Source organism: Oryx dammah, unplaced genomic scaffold (genome assembly GCF_014754425.2).
Source record: "Oryx dammah isolate SB20612 unplaced genomic scaffold, SCBI_Odam_1.1 HiC_scaffold_4, whole genome shotgun sequence".
Lineage (NCBI taxonomy): Eukaryota > Metazoa > Chordata > Mammalia > Artiodactyla > Bovidae > Oryx > Oryx dammah.
This window is the reverse complement of record NW_024070188.1, coordinates 1,191,228-1,203,254: the sequence shown is the minus strand read 5'-3', so window position 1 is coordinate 1,203,254 and position 12,027 is coordinate 1,191,228.

Here is a 12,027-nt window from a genome sequence, read left to right as displayed (position 1 = left end):
AGTTTAGGAGGTAATGGAAATACTGAAAGAAATTAATAAAGGCTTTTCACAGAAATGCAGATTACTGAAAGGGAACTAAAAACTATAAGGAGGAGACAAGAAAAGCTAGAAAATTCATTTGCTCAGACAAAAGTTGAGCTTAAGGCAATGAATAGCAGAATAAATAAAATAGAAGAAAGAATAAGTGATCTGGAAGACAGACTAAATGGAAATTGCTCAATCAAAACAGCAGACAGAAACTCAAATTGAAAGAAAAAGAAAGCAATATAACAGACCTATGTGATAACAGAAAGCAAGCAAATCTACTCAAATAGGATTCTAGAAGAATAAAAAGAATAGAGAATTGAAAATGTGAAGAAATTATCACTAAAATTTCCCCAAACCTAAAGAAAGAAACAAATATCCATATCCAAAAAGCACAGAGTTCCAACCAAAGTGAAACCAAATAGATCTATGTCAAGACATGTTATAATAAAACTGGCAAAAGTTAAAGAGAAAATTCTAAAAGAAGCAAAAGAAAAAAAAATTATTTACAAGGAAATCTCCATAAGGATATCAGTTGATTTCTCTACAGAAACAGCCCAGGCCAAAAGGAAATGGTAAGGTATATTTGAAGTCTTGAAATGGAAAAATCTGCAACCTAGAATACTCTAACCAGAATGATTATCATTTAGAATAAGAGGAGGAATACAGAGTTTCTCAGAAAAGTAAAAACTAAAAGAATAGAGCAATACTAAATCTATCCTAAAAGAAATATTGAAAGGTTATCTCTAAATAGAAAAGAAGCAAGAAGAAACAGGAAGTAGGAAATCACAAATGGAAAGAAAATGACTTAAATTGGCCAGTATACAGATTAAAACAAACAAACAAACAAAACTGTTAAAGCAATGATAAATGTGAGGAACAGCAAAAGGATAAGCACAAACATGTAAAAAGGGACATAAAATCATAAAGAAGAAGGAGAGTAAGAAAATACAGAATCTTTTTCTTCTTTTTAGAATATGTTTGAACCTATATGACTATCAGTCCAAAGCAAGCACATATAGGAAGGTTAGCACACTTAGAATAACCACAAATCAGAAACATCAATAGATTCACAAAAACCTAAAAGAAGAGAACATAAAGATAAAAATAAAAGGAAATCGTAAAACTACAAAGACAAAGAAGGGAACAAAAAAGAAACAAAGTATCAACTGGGAAACAAGGTTTGAAATGACAATAAATACATATATGTCAATAATTAAATGTCAATGGACTGAATGCTCCAGTCAAAAGACACAGAGTGGTAGGCTGGATGGAAAAATAAGAGCCTAAAATATTCTGCCTACAAGAGATTTGCCTTACAGCAAAGGATACACATAGACTGAAAGTGGAGGGATGGAAAAAGAAAATTCACGTTATTGAAAATGATAAAAAAGCAGGCACTGCCATATTCATATCAGACAAAAGACTTTAAAACAAAGTCTATAAAGAAGTAAAGAGGAGCACTACATGAGGATCAATACACGAACAGGATTTTTACACACATCAACATATACGCACTGAACATGAAGTGAAGTGAAGTCGCTCAGTCGTGTCTGACTCTTTGCAACCCCATGGACTGTAGCCTACCAGGCTCCTCCGTCCATGGAATTCTCCAGGCAAGAATACTGGAGTGGGTTGCCATTTCCTTCTCTAGGGGATCTTCCCAACCCAGGGATCGAACCCTGGTCTTCCACATTGCAGGCAGATGCTTTAACCTCTGAGCCACCAGGGAAGCACTGAATATGCTGCTAAGTCACTTCAGTCATGTCCGACTCTGTGCAACCCCATAGACAGCAGCTCACCAGGCTCCCCCGTCCCTGGGATTCTCCAGGCAATAACACTGGAGTGGGTTGCCATTTCCTTCTCCAATGCATGAAAGTGAAAGTGAAGTTGCTCAGTCATGTCCGACTCTTCGAGACCTCATGGACTACAGCCCACCAGGCTCCTCCGTCCATGGGATTTTCCAGGTGCAAGAGTACTGGAGTGGGGTGCCATTGCCTTCTCCAGCACTGAATATAGGCACATGTAAATACATAAAATAAATACTAATGACATAAAAGGAGAAATTGAAAGAATACATTAATAGTAGGAGACTTTAACATCCCATTCACATAGATGAAGAGATCTTCTAGATAGACAATGAATAAGGCAACCGAGGTCCTAAATGATTCAATTGATATTTTCAGGAAAATATGTCACCCAAAACACAAAATATACATGTTTTTCAAGTGCCCATGGAACATTCTCTAGGATGTTGACCACGACCTAGGGCACACAGCTAATATCAACACATTTAAGAGTACCAAAATTATTTCAAGCATATAATCTGGCCACAATGGCATGAAACCAGAAATAAAGCACTGGAAAAGAAATTAAAACAAAAACAAAAAACAACTACATGGAAACTAAGCAACATGCTACTAAAAACCAATTGGTCAATGAATTTAGAAATGCCTTAAGAAAAACAACAATGAAAACACAACCAACTATACAAAATCTATGCAGTGAAACAAAAGCAGTTCTTAGAAGGAAGTTGATAGCAATTTTGTTGTTGTTGAGTTGCTAATCCATGTCTGACTCAGAATTGGGGTTACACTTTTACATTAGAAGTTAAAAATAGGCTACTAGCTGAGATTTCAGTGTGAAATGGAAATCAAGTTTTAAAATGGTTTTAGACTGATAAGGACCTCTTAATTTGAATTTTCCAGTAAAAATATAAACCAAAAACAGATTTGGAATCTCACTCATAGCTGCTACATTTATACCTGAGAGAAAACCTACATGAGACCAGAATTTCTAATCAATAGTAACCCATATACTGAATTGTTTCCAACAAGAAGAGCTTTAAAAAATAGCCAGGGACTTCTATGGAAATCCAGTGGTTAAGACTCTGAACTTTTACTGCAGGGGGGATGGGTTCAGTTCATGACTGGGGAACTAAGATCCCACATGCCATATGAGGTATAGACAAAAAAAAAAAAAAAAAAACTAGCACAGTGAACACTCCAAAGTTTAAATGAATGATTGCTGTTACTGTTGTTCAGTCCTTACGTCATGTCTGACTCTTTGCAACCCCAAGGACTACAGTATGCTAGGCTGCTCTGTCCTCCTCTATCTCCTGAAGTTTGCTCAAATTCATGTTCATTGAGTCCATAATGCTATCTATTTCATCCTCTATTGCCCCTTCTCCTTTTACTGCCAATCTTCCCAGCAGCAGCACCTTTCCCAATGAGTCAGTTCTTCATCAGGTGGCCAAAGTACTGGAGCATCAGCTTCAGCATCAGTCCTTCCAATGGATATTCAGAGTTGATTTCCTTTAGGATTGCCTGGTTTGATCTCTTTGCAGTTCAAGGGACTCTCAAAGAGTCTTCTCTAACACCACAATTCAAAAGCAACTTTTTTGGTGCTCAGCCTTTTTCATGGTCCAACTATAACATCTATACATGACTACTGGAAAAACTATAATTTTGACTATATGGACCATTGTCATAAAAGTGATATCTCTGCTTTTTAATACACTGTCTAGGTTTATTGTAGCTTTCCTTCCAAGAAGTAAGTGTCTTTTACTTTCATGGCTGCAGTCACCATCCCAGGGATTTTGGAGCCCAAGAAAAGAAAATTTGCCACTGATTCTATTTGCCATGAAGTGATGGGACAAAATGCCATGATCTTAATTTTTTGAATGTTGAGTTTCAAGCCAGCTTTTCACTCTCCTCTTTCACCTTCATCAAGAGGTTCTTTACTTCCTCTTCATTTTTTTGCCATTAGAGTGCTGTCATTTGCATATCTGAGGTTGTTGATATTTATCCTGGCAATCTTGGTTCCAGCTTTGAGACATCCAGCTTGACACTTCACATAACCTTGCTAGCATGTGAAATATAGGCCTTCATCAAAAAGCAGGAAAAATCTCAAGTACACAATCTACACTATTACCTTGAAGAATTAAGGAAAGAAGAGCTAAAAAAACCTAAAATGAGCAGAAGGAAGAATAATGAAGATCAGGAGGAAATACATTAATCAGAGTATAACAATGAAAAACTCAATAAAACCATGAGCTGGTTCTTTGAAAGTGTAAACAAAATTTATAAACCTCTGGCCAGGTTCCTAACAAAGAAAAGAGAGACAATCAAAATAAATAAGCTAAGAAATGAAAAAGGAGAAAACTTAATGGATACTGCAGTTAAGTACAGAAAACAAATAACCATAAGAGAATGCTATGAACAATTATACTCCATCAAATTTGACAACCTAGAAAAAAATGGACAATTTTCTAGAAACATACAGATCACCAAAATTGAATCAAGAAGAAATAGTTAATTTAGACAGACAAATCACTAGAAGTGAAATAGAATCTATAATAATTTTAAAAAATTTTCCTACAAACAAAAGTACAGGACCAGATGATTTTACAGGCAAATCCTACCAAAAATGCAAAGAAGAACTTCTTATGATTCTTCTCAAACTCTTCCAAAAGATTGAAGAGAAGGGAACACTCCAAAGGCATTGTATTAAGTCACCTTCACCCTGATACCAAAACCAGACAGACACCACCAAAAGAGAAAATTACAGGCCAATATATTTAATGAATATAGATGCAAAAATTCTCAACAAAATGTTAGCAAACCAAATACAACAACATATACAAAAAAAAAAAAAAAAGCCACAACCAAGTGGGATTCATTCCAGATTGACAAGGATGGTTCAGAATGACAAGAGAAAAGTAAAAAATAATTATATTATATCAATAGAATCAAAAAGAGCATTTGACAAAATTCAGTATCTATTCATAGTAAAAGCTCTTATCAAAGTGGGAATAGAGGAAACACATCTCAACAAAATAAATATCATTTATAACAAACTCACAGCCAATATAATATTCAACAGTGAAAAGCTGAAAGCTATCCCACTAAAGTCTAGAACAAGACAAGGATGCTGATTCTCACCACTTATCTTCAGCATAATCTTAGACGTTCTAACCACAGCAATCAGATAAGAAAGAAAAAAGAAAAATGGAAGGGAAGAAGAAAAATGGAAGAGAAGAAGTAAAATTAGCCCTGTATGCAGATGTTGTTATTGTTGTTCAGTCACCCACTCGTGTCCAATTCTTTGGGACCCCGTGGCCTGTAGCATGCCAGGCCTCCCTGTCCCTTACCATCTCCTGGAATTTTCCCAAGTTCGTGTTCTTTGCATCAGTAATGCAATCTCATGCTCTGACACAGGCTTCCCCTGCCCTCAATCTTTCCCAGCATCAGGGAAGTTTCCAATGAGTTATCTATTCACATCAGATGGCCAAAATCCTGGAGCTTCAACATCAGTCTTTCCAATGAATATTAAGGGTTGATTACATTTAAGATTGACTGGTTTGATCTTCTTGCTGTCTAAGGAATTTTCAGGAGTCTTCTCCAGCACTACAGTTTAAAGGCATCAGTTCTTTCACATTTTGCCTTCTTTACCAGATGCAGATGACATGGTACTATATATAGAAAACCCTAAAGACCCCACACAAAAACTACTAGATCCAATAAATGAATTCAACAAAATATGCTGGATCATCAAAAAAGCAAGAACGTACCAGAAAAACATCTATTTCTGCTTTATTGACTATTCCAAAGCCCTTGACTGTGTGGATCACAATAAACTGTGGAAAATTCTGAAGGAGATGGAATACCAGACTACCTAACCTGCCTCTTGAGAAACCTATATGCAGGTCAGGAAGCAACAGTTAGAACTGGACATGGAACAACAGACTTGTTCCCAAAAGGAAAAGGAGTACATCAAGGCTGTATATTGTCACCCTGCTTATTTAACTTATATGCAGAGTACAAAATGAGAAACACTGGGCTGGAAGAAGCACAGCTGGAATCAAGATTGCCAGGAGAAATATCAATAACCTCAGATATGCAGATGACACCACCCTTATGGCAGAAAGTAAAGAAGAACTAAAGAGCCTCTTGATGAAAGTGAAAGAGGAGAGTGAAAATGTTGGCTTAAAGCTCAACGTTCAGAAAATGAAGATCCTGGCATCTGGTTCTATCACTTCATGGCAAATAGATGGGTAAACAGTGGAAACAGTGGCTGACTTTATTTCGGGGGGCTCCAAAATCACTGCAGATGGTGACTGCAGCCATGAAATTAAAAGACAGTTACTTCTTGGAAGGAAAGGTATGACCAACCTAGACAGCATAATAAAAAGCAGAGACATTTCTTTGCCAACAAAGGTCCGTCTAGTCAAGGGTATGGTTTTTCCAGTGGTCGTGTATGGATGTGAGAATTGGACTATAAAGAAAGCTGAGCACTGAAGAACTGATGCTTTTGAAGTGTGGTGTTGGAGAAGACTCTTGAGAGTCCTTTGGACTGCAAGGAGATCCAACAAGTCCATCCTCAAGGAGATCAGTCCTGGGTGTTCATTGGAAAGACTGATGCTGAAGCTGAAACTCCAGTACTTTGGCCACCTGATGCAAAGAGCTGACTCATTTGAAAAGACCCTGATGCTGGGAAAGATTAAGGGCAGGAGGAGATGGGGACGACAGAGGATGAGATGTTTGGATGGCATCCCGACACGATGGATATGAGTTTGAGTGAACTCTGGGAGTTGATGCTGGACAGGGAGGCCTGGCATGCTGTAGTTCATGGGGTTGCAAAGAGTTACTGAACTGAACTGAACAGGAATAACATTCAGAAATTGGTTACATTTCTTTATATTAACAATGAAATATTAGAAAGGGAATATAAAAAAACAATAGCTTTATAAGTTTCACCAAAAAATACCTAGGAATAAGCCTGACCAAGTAGATGAAAGACTCATATGCCAAGAACTATAAAATATATTGTCTGACAATACTACAAAGTTTCACTAATAAAAATTATGCAGTATTGATTAAAAAAAAAAGGAGTATGGACTAATGGAGCATAATGGAGAGCCCCAAAATAAACATACTAACAGTCCACTAATCTTCAATAAAAGAGGCAAGAATATAAAATGAGAAAAAAAAAACAGCCTCTTTAGCAAGTGGTGCTGGGAAAGTTGGACAGCTGCATCTAAATCAATTAAGTTGGAATACAAGTTTATATCATGCACAAAAATAAACTCAAAATTACTTAAAGACTTAAACACAAGTCATAACACAATAAAACCACTAGAAGAGAGCATAGGCAAAACATTTTCTGACATAAATTGTACCAATGTTTTCTTAGGTCAGTCTCCCAAGGAAGTAGAAATAAAAACATATATAAACAAATGGGACATAATTAAACTTCAAGCTTTTGCAAAGCAAAGAAAACCATTAAAAAAAAAAAAAGAAGACTAACTATGGAACAGGAGAAATATTTGCAAATGATGAAATGGACAAAGGCTCAATCTCCAAAGTATACAAACAACTCATGTAATTCAACAGCAATGAAACAAACAACCCAACCAAAAATGGGACCTTAATAGACATTTCTCCAAATAAGACATACAGATGGCCAGTAGGCATATGAAAAGATGCTCAAAATCATTAATTATTAGAGAATTGCAAATCAAGTCTACAATGAGCTACCACTTCACATCATTTGGAACAGCCATCATTAAAAAGTCTACAAATAACAAATGCTAGAGAAGATGTGGAGAAAATGGACCCTCCCTATGCTGTCGGGGAATGTAAGTTTGTACAGTCACCAGGGAGAACAGTATGGAGGTTCCTAAGAAAAATAAAAATAGAATTATCATATGATCCAGCAATCCCACTCCTGGGAATATATTTGGACAAACTATAATTCAAAAAGACACATGCATCCCTATGTTCATAGCAGCACTGTTCACAATAGCCAAAACATGGAAACAACCTAAACATCCATCAACAGCAGAATGGATAAAGAAGATGTAGTACAGATATATACAACAGAATACTACCCAGCTGCAAAAAAAAAAAAAAGAAAAAAAAAAGAAACCATGCCATTTGTAGCAACATGGATACAACCACATCTTATCATACTAAGTGAAGTAAGAAACAGAAATGATATCAATTACATGTGGAATCTATAATAGGACATAGATGGATCTATCTACAAAACAGAAATAGACTCACGGACATAGAGATTAGACTGGTGGTTCCCAAGTGGAAGTGGGGAAAGGAGAGGGATACACTGGGAGTTTGGGGTTGATAGATGCAACTATTGATACATTTAGAATGGATAAACAACAAAGACTTGATGTATACCACAGGGAACTGTTTTCAATATCCAGTGATAAACCATAATGGAAAAGAATACTAAAAATATATATATATGCATATAACTAAGTCACTTTGCTGTACAGCAGAGACTGGCACATCACTGTAAATCGATTATACTCTAATTCAGACTGGAATGGGTGAGTTTAATTCAGATTATCATTATATCTATTACTGTGGACAAGAATTGCTTAGAAGATAAGAAGTAGCCCAAATAGTCAAAAAAAGAGTCCAAAATGCAGTACCTAGGTGCAGTCGCAAAAATGACAGAATGATCTCTGTACATTTCCAAGGCAAATCATTCAATATCACAATAATCCAAGTCTATGCCCCCAAACACTAATGCTGAAGAAGCTGAAGTTGAATGGTTCTATGAAGACCTATAAGATTTTCTAGAACACTAAAAAAAAGATATCCTTTTCATAGGAGATTGGAATGCAAAAGTAGAAAGTCAAGCAATACCTGGAGTAACAGGCTTGGACTTGAAATACAAATTTTGCTGTACAGCAGAAGCAGGGCAAAGGCTAATAGAGTTTTGCCAAGAGAACACACTGGTTATAGCCAACACCCTCTTTCAACACAACAAGGGAAGACTCTACACATGGACACCACCAGATGGTCAATACAGAAATCAGATTGATTTGCAGCCAAAGATGCATAAGCTCTATTCAGTCAGCAAAAACAAGACCTAAATCAAATCCCTTACAATTATACAGCAGAAGTGACAAATAGATTCAAGGGGTTAGATCTGGTAGACAGAGTGCCTGAAGAACTATGGATAGAGGTTCATGACATTGTACAAGAGGCAGTGATCAAGACCATCCACAAGAAAAAGAAATGCAAATGGGCAAAATGGTTTTCTGAGGAGGCCTTACAAATAGCTGAGAAAAGAAGAGAAGCTAAAGGCAAAGGAGAAAAGAAAAGATATACCCATCTGAATGCAGAATTCCAAAGAATAGCAAGGAGAGACAAGAAAGCCTTTCTCAGTGATCAATGCAAGGAAATAGAGAGAAAAAAAAATAAGCAGAAGATATTAAGAAATGGTAGCAAGAATATACAGAACTACGCAAAAAAGATCTTTATGACCCAGATAACCAGGATGTTGTGATCACTCACCTAGAGCCAGACATCCTGGAGTCTGAAATCAAGTGGGACTTAGGAAGCATCACTATGATCAAAGCTAGTGGAGGTGATGGAATTCCAGTTGAGTTGTTTCAAATCCTAAAAGATGATGCTTTGAAAGTGCTTCACTCAATATGCCAGCAAATATGGAAAACCCATCAGTGGCCACAGCACTGAAAAAGGTCAGTTTTCATTCCAATCCCAAAGAAAGGTAATGCCAAAGAAGGTTCAAACTACCGCAAATAGCACTCCTCTCACACGCTAGCAAAGTAATTCTCAAAATTCTCCAAGGTAGGCTGCAACAGTACGAGAACAAAAAACTTCGTGTTGTTCAAGCTGGGTTTAGAAAAGGCAGAGGAACCAGAGATCAAATTGCCAACATCTGTTGGATCATCGAAAAAGCAAGAGAGTTCCAGAAAAACATCTACTTCTGCTTTATTGATTATACCAAAGCCTTTGACTATGTGGATCACAACAAACTGAAAAATTCTTCAAAAGATAGGAATGCCAGACCACCTAACCTGCTTCCTGAGAGACTTCTATGCAGATCAAGAAGCAACAGTCAGAACCGGACATGGAACAATGGACTGGTTCCAAATCGGGAAAGGAGTACGTCAAGGCTGTATATTGTCACCCTGCTTATTTAACTTATATCCACAGTATATAATGTGAAATTCTGGGCTGGATGAAGCACAAGCTGAAATCAAGGTTGCTGGGAGAAATATCAATACCCTCAGATATGCAGATGACACCACCCTTATGCCAGAAAGTGAAGAAGAACTAAAGAGCCTCTTGATGAAAATTAAAGAGGAGAGTGAAAAAGTTGGCTTAAAATTCAACATTCAAAAAACTAAGATCATGGCATCTGCTCCAAACATTTCATGGCAAATAGATGGGGAAACAATGGAAAGAGTGATGAACTTTGTTTTCTTAGGCTCCAAAATCAGTGCAGATGGTGACTGTAGCCATGAAATTAAAAGATGCTTGCACCTTGGAAGAAAGCTATGACCAACTTAGACAGTGTATTATAAAGCAGAGACATTACTTTGCTGACAAAGGTCTGTCTAGTCAAAGCTATGGGTTTCCGAGTAGTTATGTATGGATGTGAGAGTTGGACTATAAAGAAAGGTGACCACCAAAGAATTGATGCTTTTGAACTGTGGTGTTGGAGAAGATTCTTGAGAGTCCCTTGGACAGAGGATGAGATGATTGGATGGCATCCCCAACTCGATGGACATAAGTTTGAGCAAGCTCCAGGAGTTGGAGATGGACAGGGAAGCTGGCATACTGCAATCCATGGGGTCACAAAGAGTTGGACATGACTGAGAGACTGAACTGTACTGAATACTCCAACTTAAATCAACTTGGAAAAAAGAAACTGATTCACCATTATTACTAGTTTCTCTGAAATTTCCTCCTCTCTGGAAATAGAATTTTCTTACTTAAATAACTGGGCCTATTCTTCTTGTTATTAAGTCACTAAGTTGTGTCTGACTTTTGGTGACACCATGAATTGTAGCACACCAGTCTTCCTTCACTGTCTCCAGGAGTTAGCTAAGACTCATGTCCATTGAGTTCAACTGTCCATTCCTCTTCTCTTTCTGTCATTGGAGTGCTATTATCTGCATATCTGAGGCTGTTGATATTTCTCCTGGCAATCTTGATTCCAGCTTGTGATTCATCCAGCTTGGCATTTCACATGCACTCTGCATATAAGTTAAATAAGCAGGGTGACAATATATAGCCTTGAAAGACTCCTTTCCTGATTTTGAACCAGTCTGTTGCTCCATGTCCATTCTGTTGTTTTTGTCTTGCATAGAGGTTTCTCAGGAGGCCGATAAGGTTGTCTGGTATTTCCATCTCTTGAAGAATTTTCCACGGTTTGTCATGATCCACACAGTCAAATGCTTTAGTGTAGTCAAAGAAGCAGATTTTTTTTTTTTAAATTCACTTGCTTTTTTTAAATTCGCTTTGTCTATGATCCAGTGGATGTTGGCAATTTGATCTTTGGTTCCTCTGCCTTTTCCAAATACAGCTTGTACATCTTGCAGTTCTTGGATATGTAATGCTGAGGCCTAGCTCGAGGGATTTTGAGCATAATCTTACTAGCATGTGAAATGAGTGCAGTTTAATGGTAATTTGAACATTCTTTGGTGTTGTCTTTCTTTGGGATTGGAATGAAAACTGACCTTTTCACTCCTGTGGCCACTGAATTGGGCCAATACTTTTATGTATATTTTGCTTATGCTACACTAGGCAGTTGCAGTGTCTTTTACAATCAGCTTGTGTTGTTCAGTCACTAAGTCATGGCCAACTTTTTGTGACCCCATTGACTGTAGTTCTCCAGGCTCCTCTGTCCACGGGTTTGTCCAGGCAAGAATGCTGGAGTGGATTACCATTTTCTTCTCCAAATAAAATTAGCTTGAATTAAGCTAACATATCTTAGCATTTTAAATATTTAATGTTCAAATTAATGGAAATTACTATTAATTCAATGAGTGAGTTTTTATCCCATAAGCTCAAAAAATATTCTAGTTTTCAGAACTTTTCCACATTTGAAGAAAATGTTTTGTTTTCTTTAAGGTTTTTAAAATAATTTGCTATTTTCCTATGAATGTTAGCACTTTACATAAAATATATTATGAAAGTGTTATGTACAGATCAAAAAATT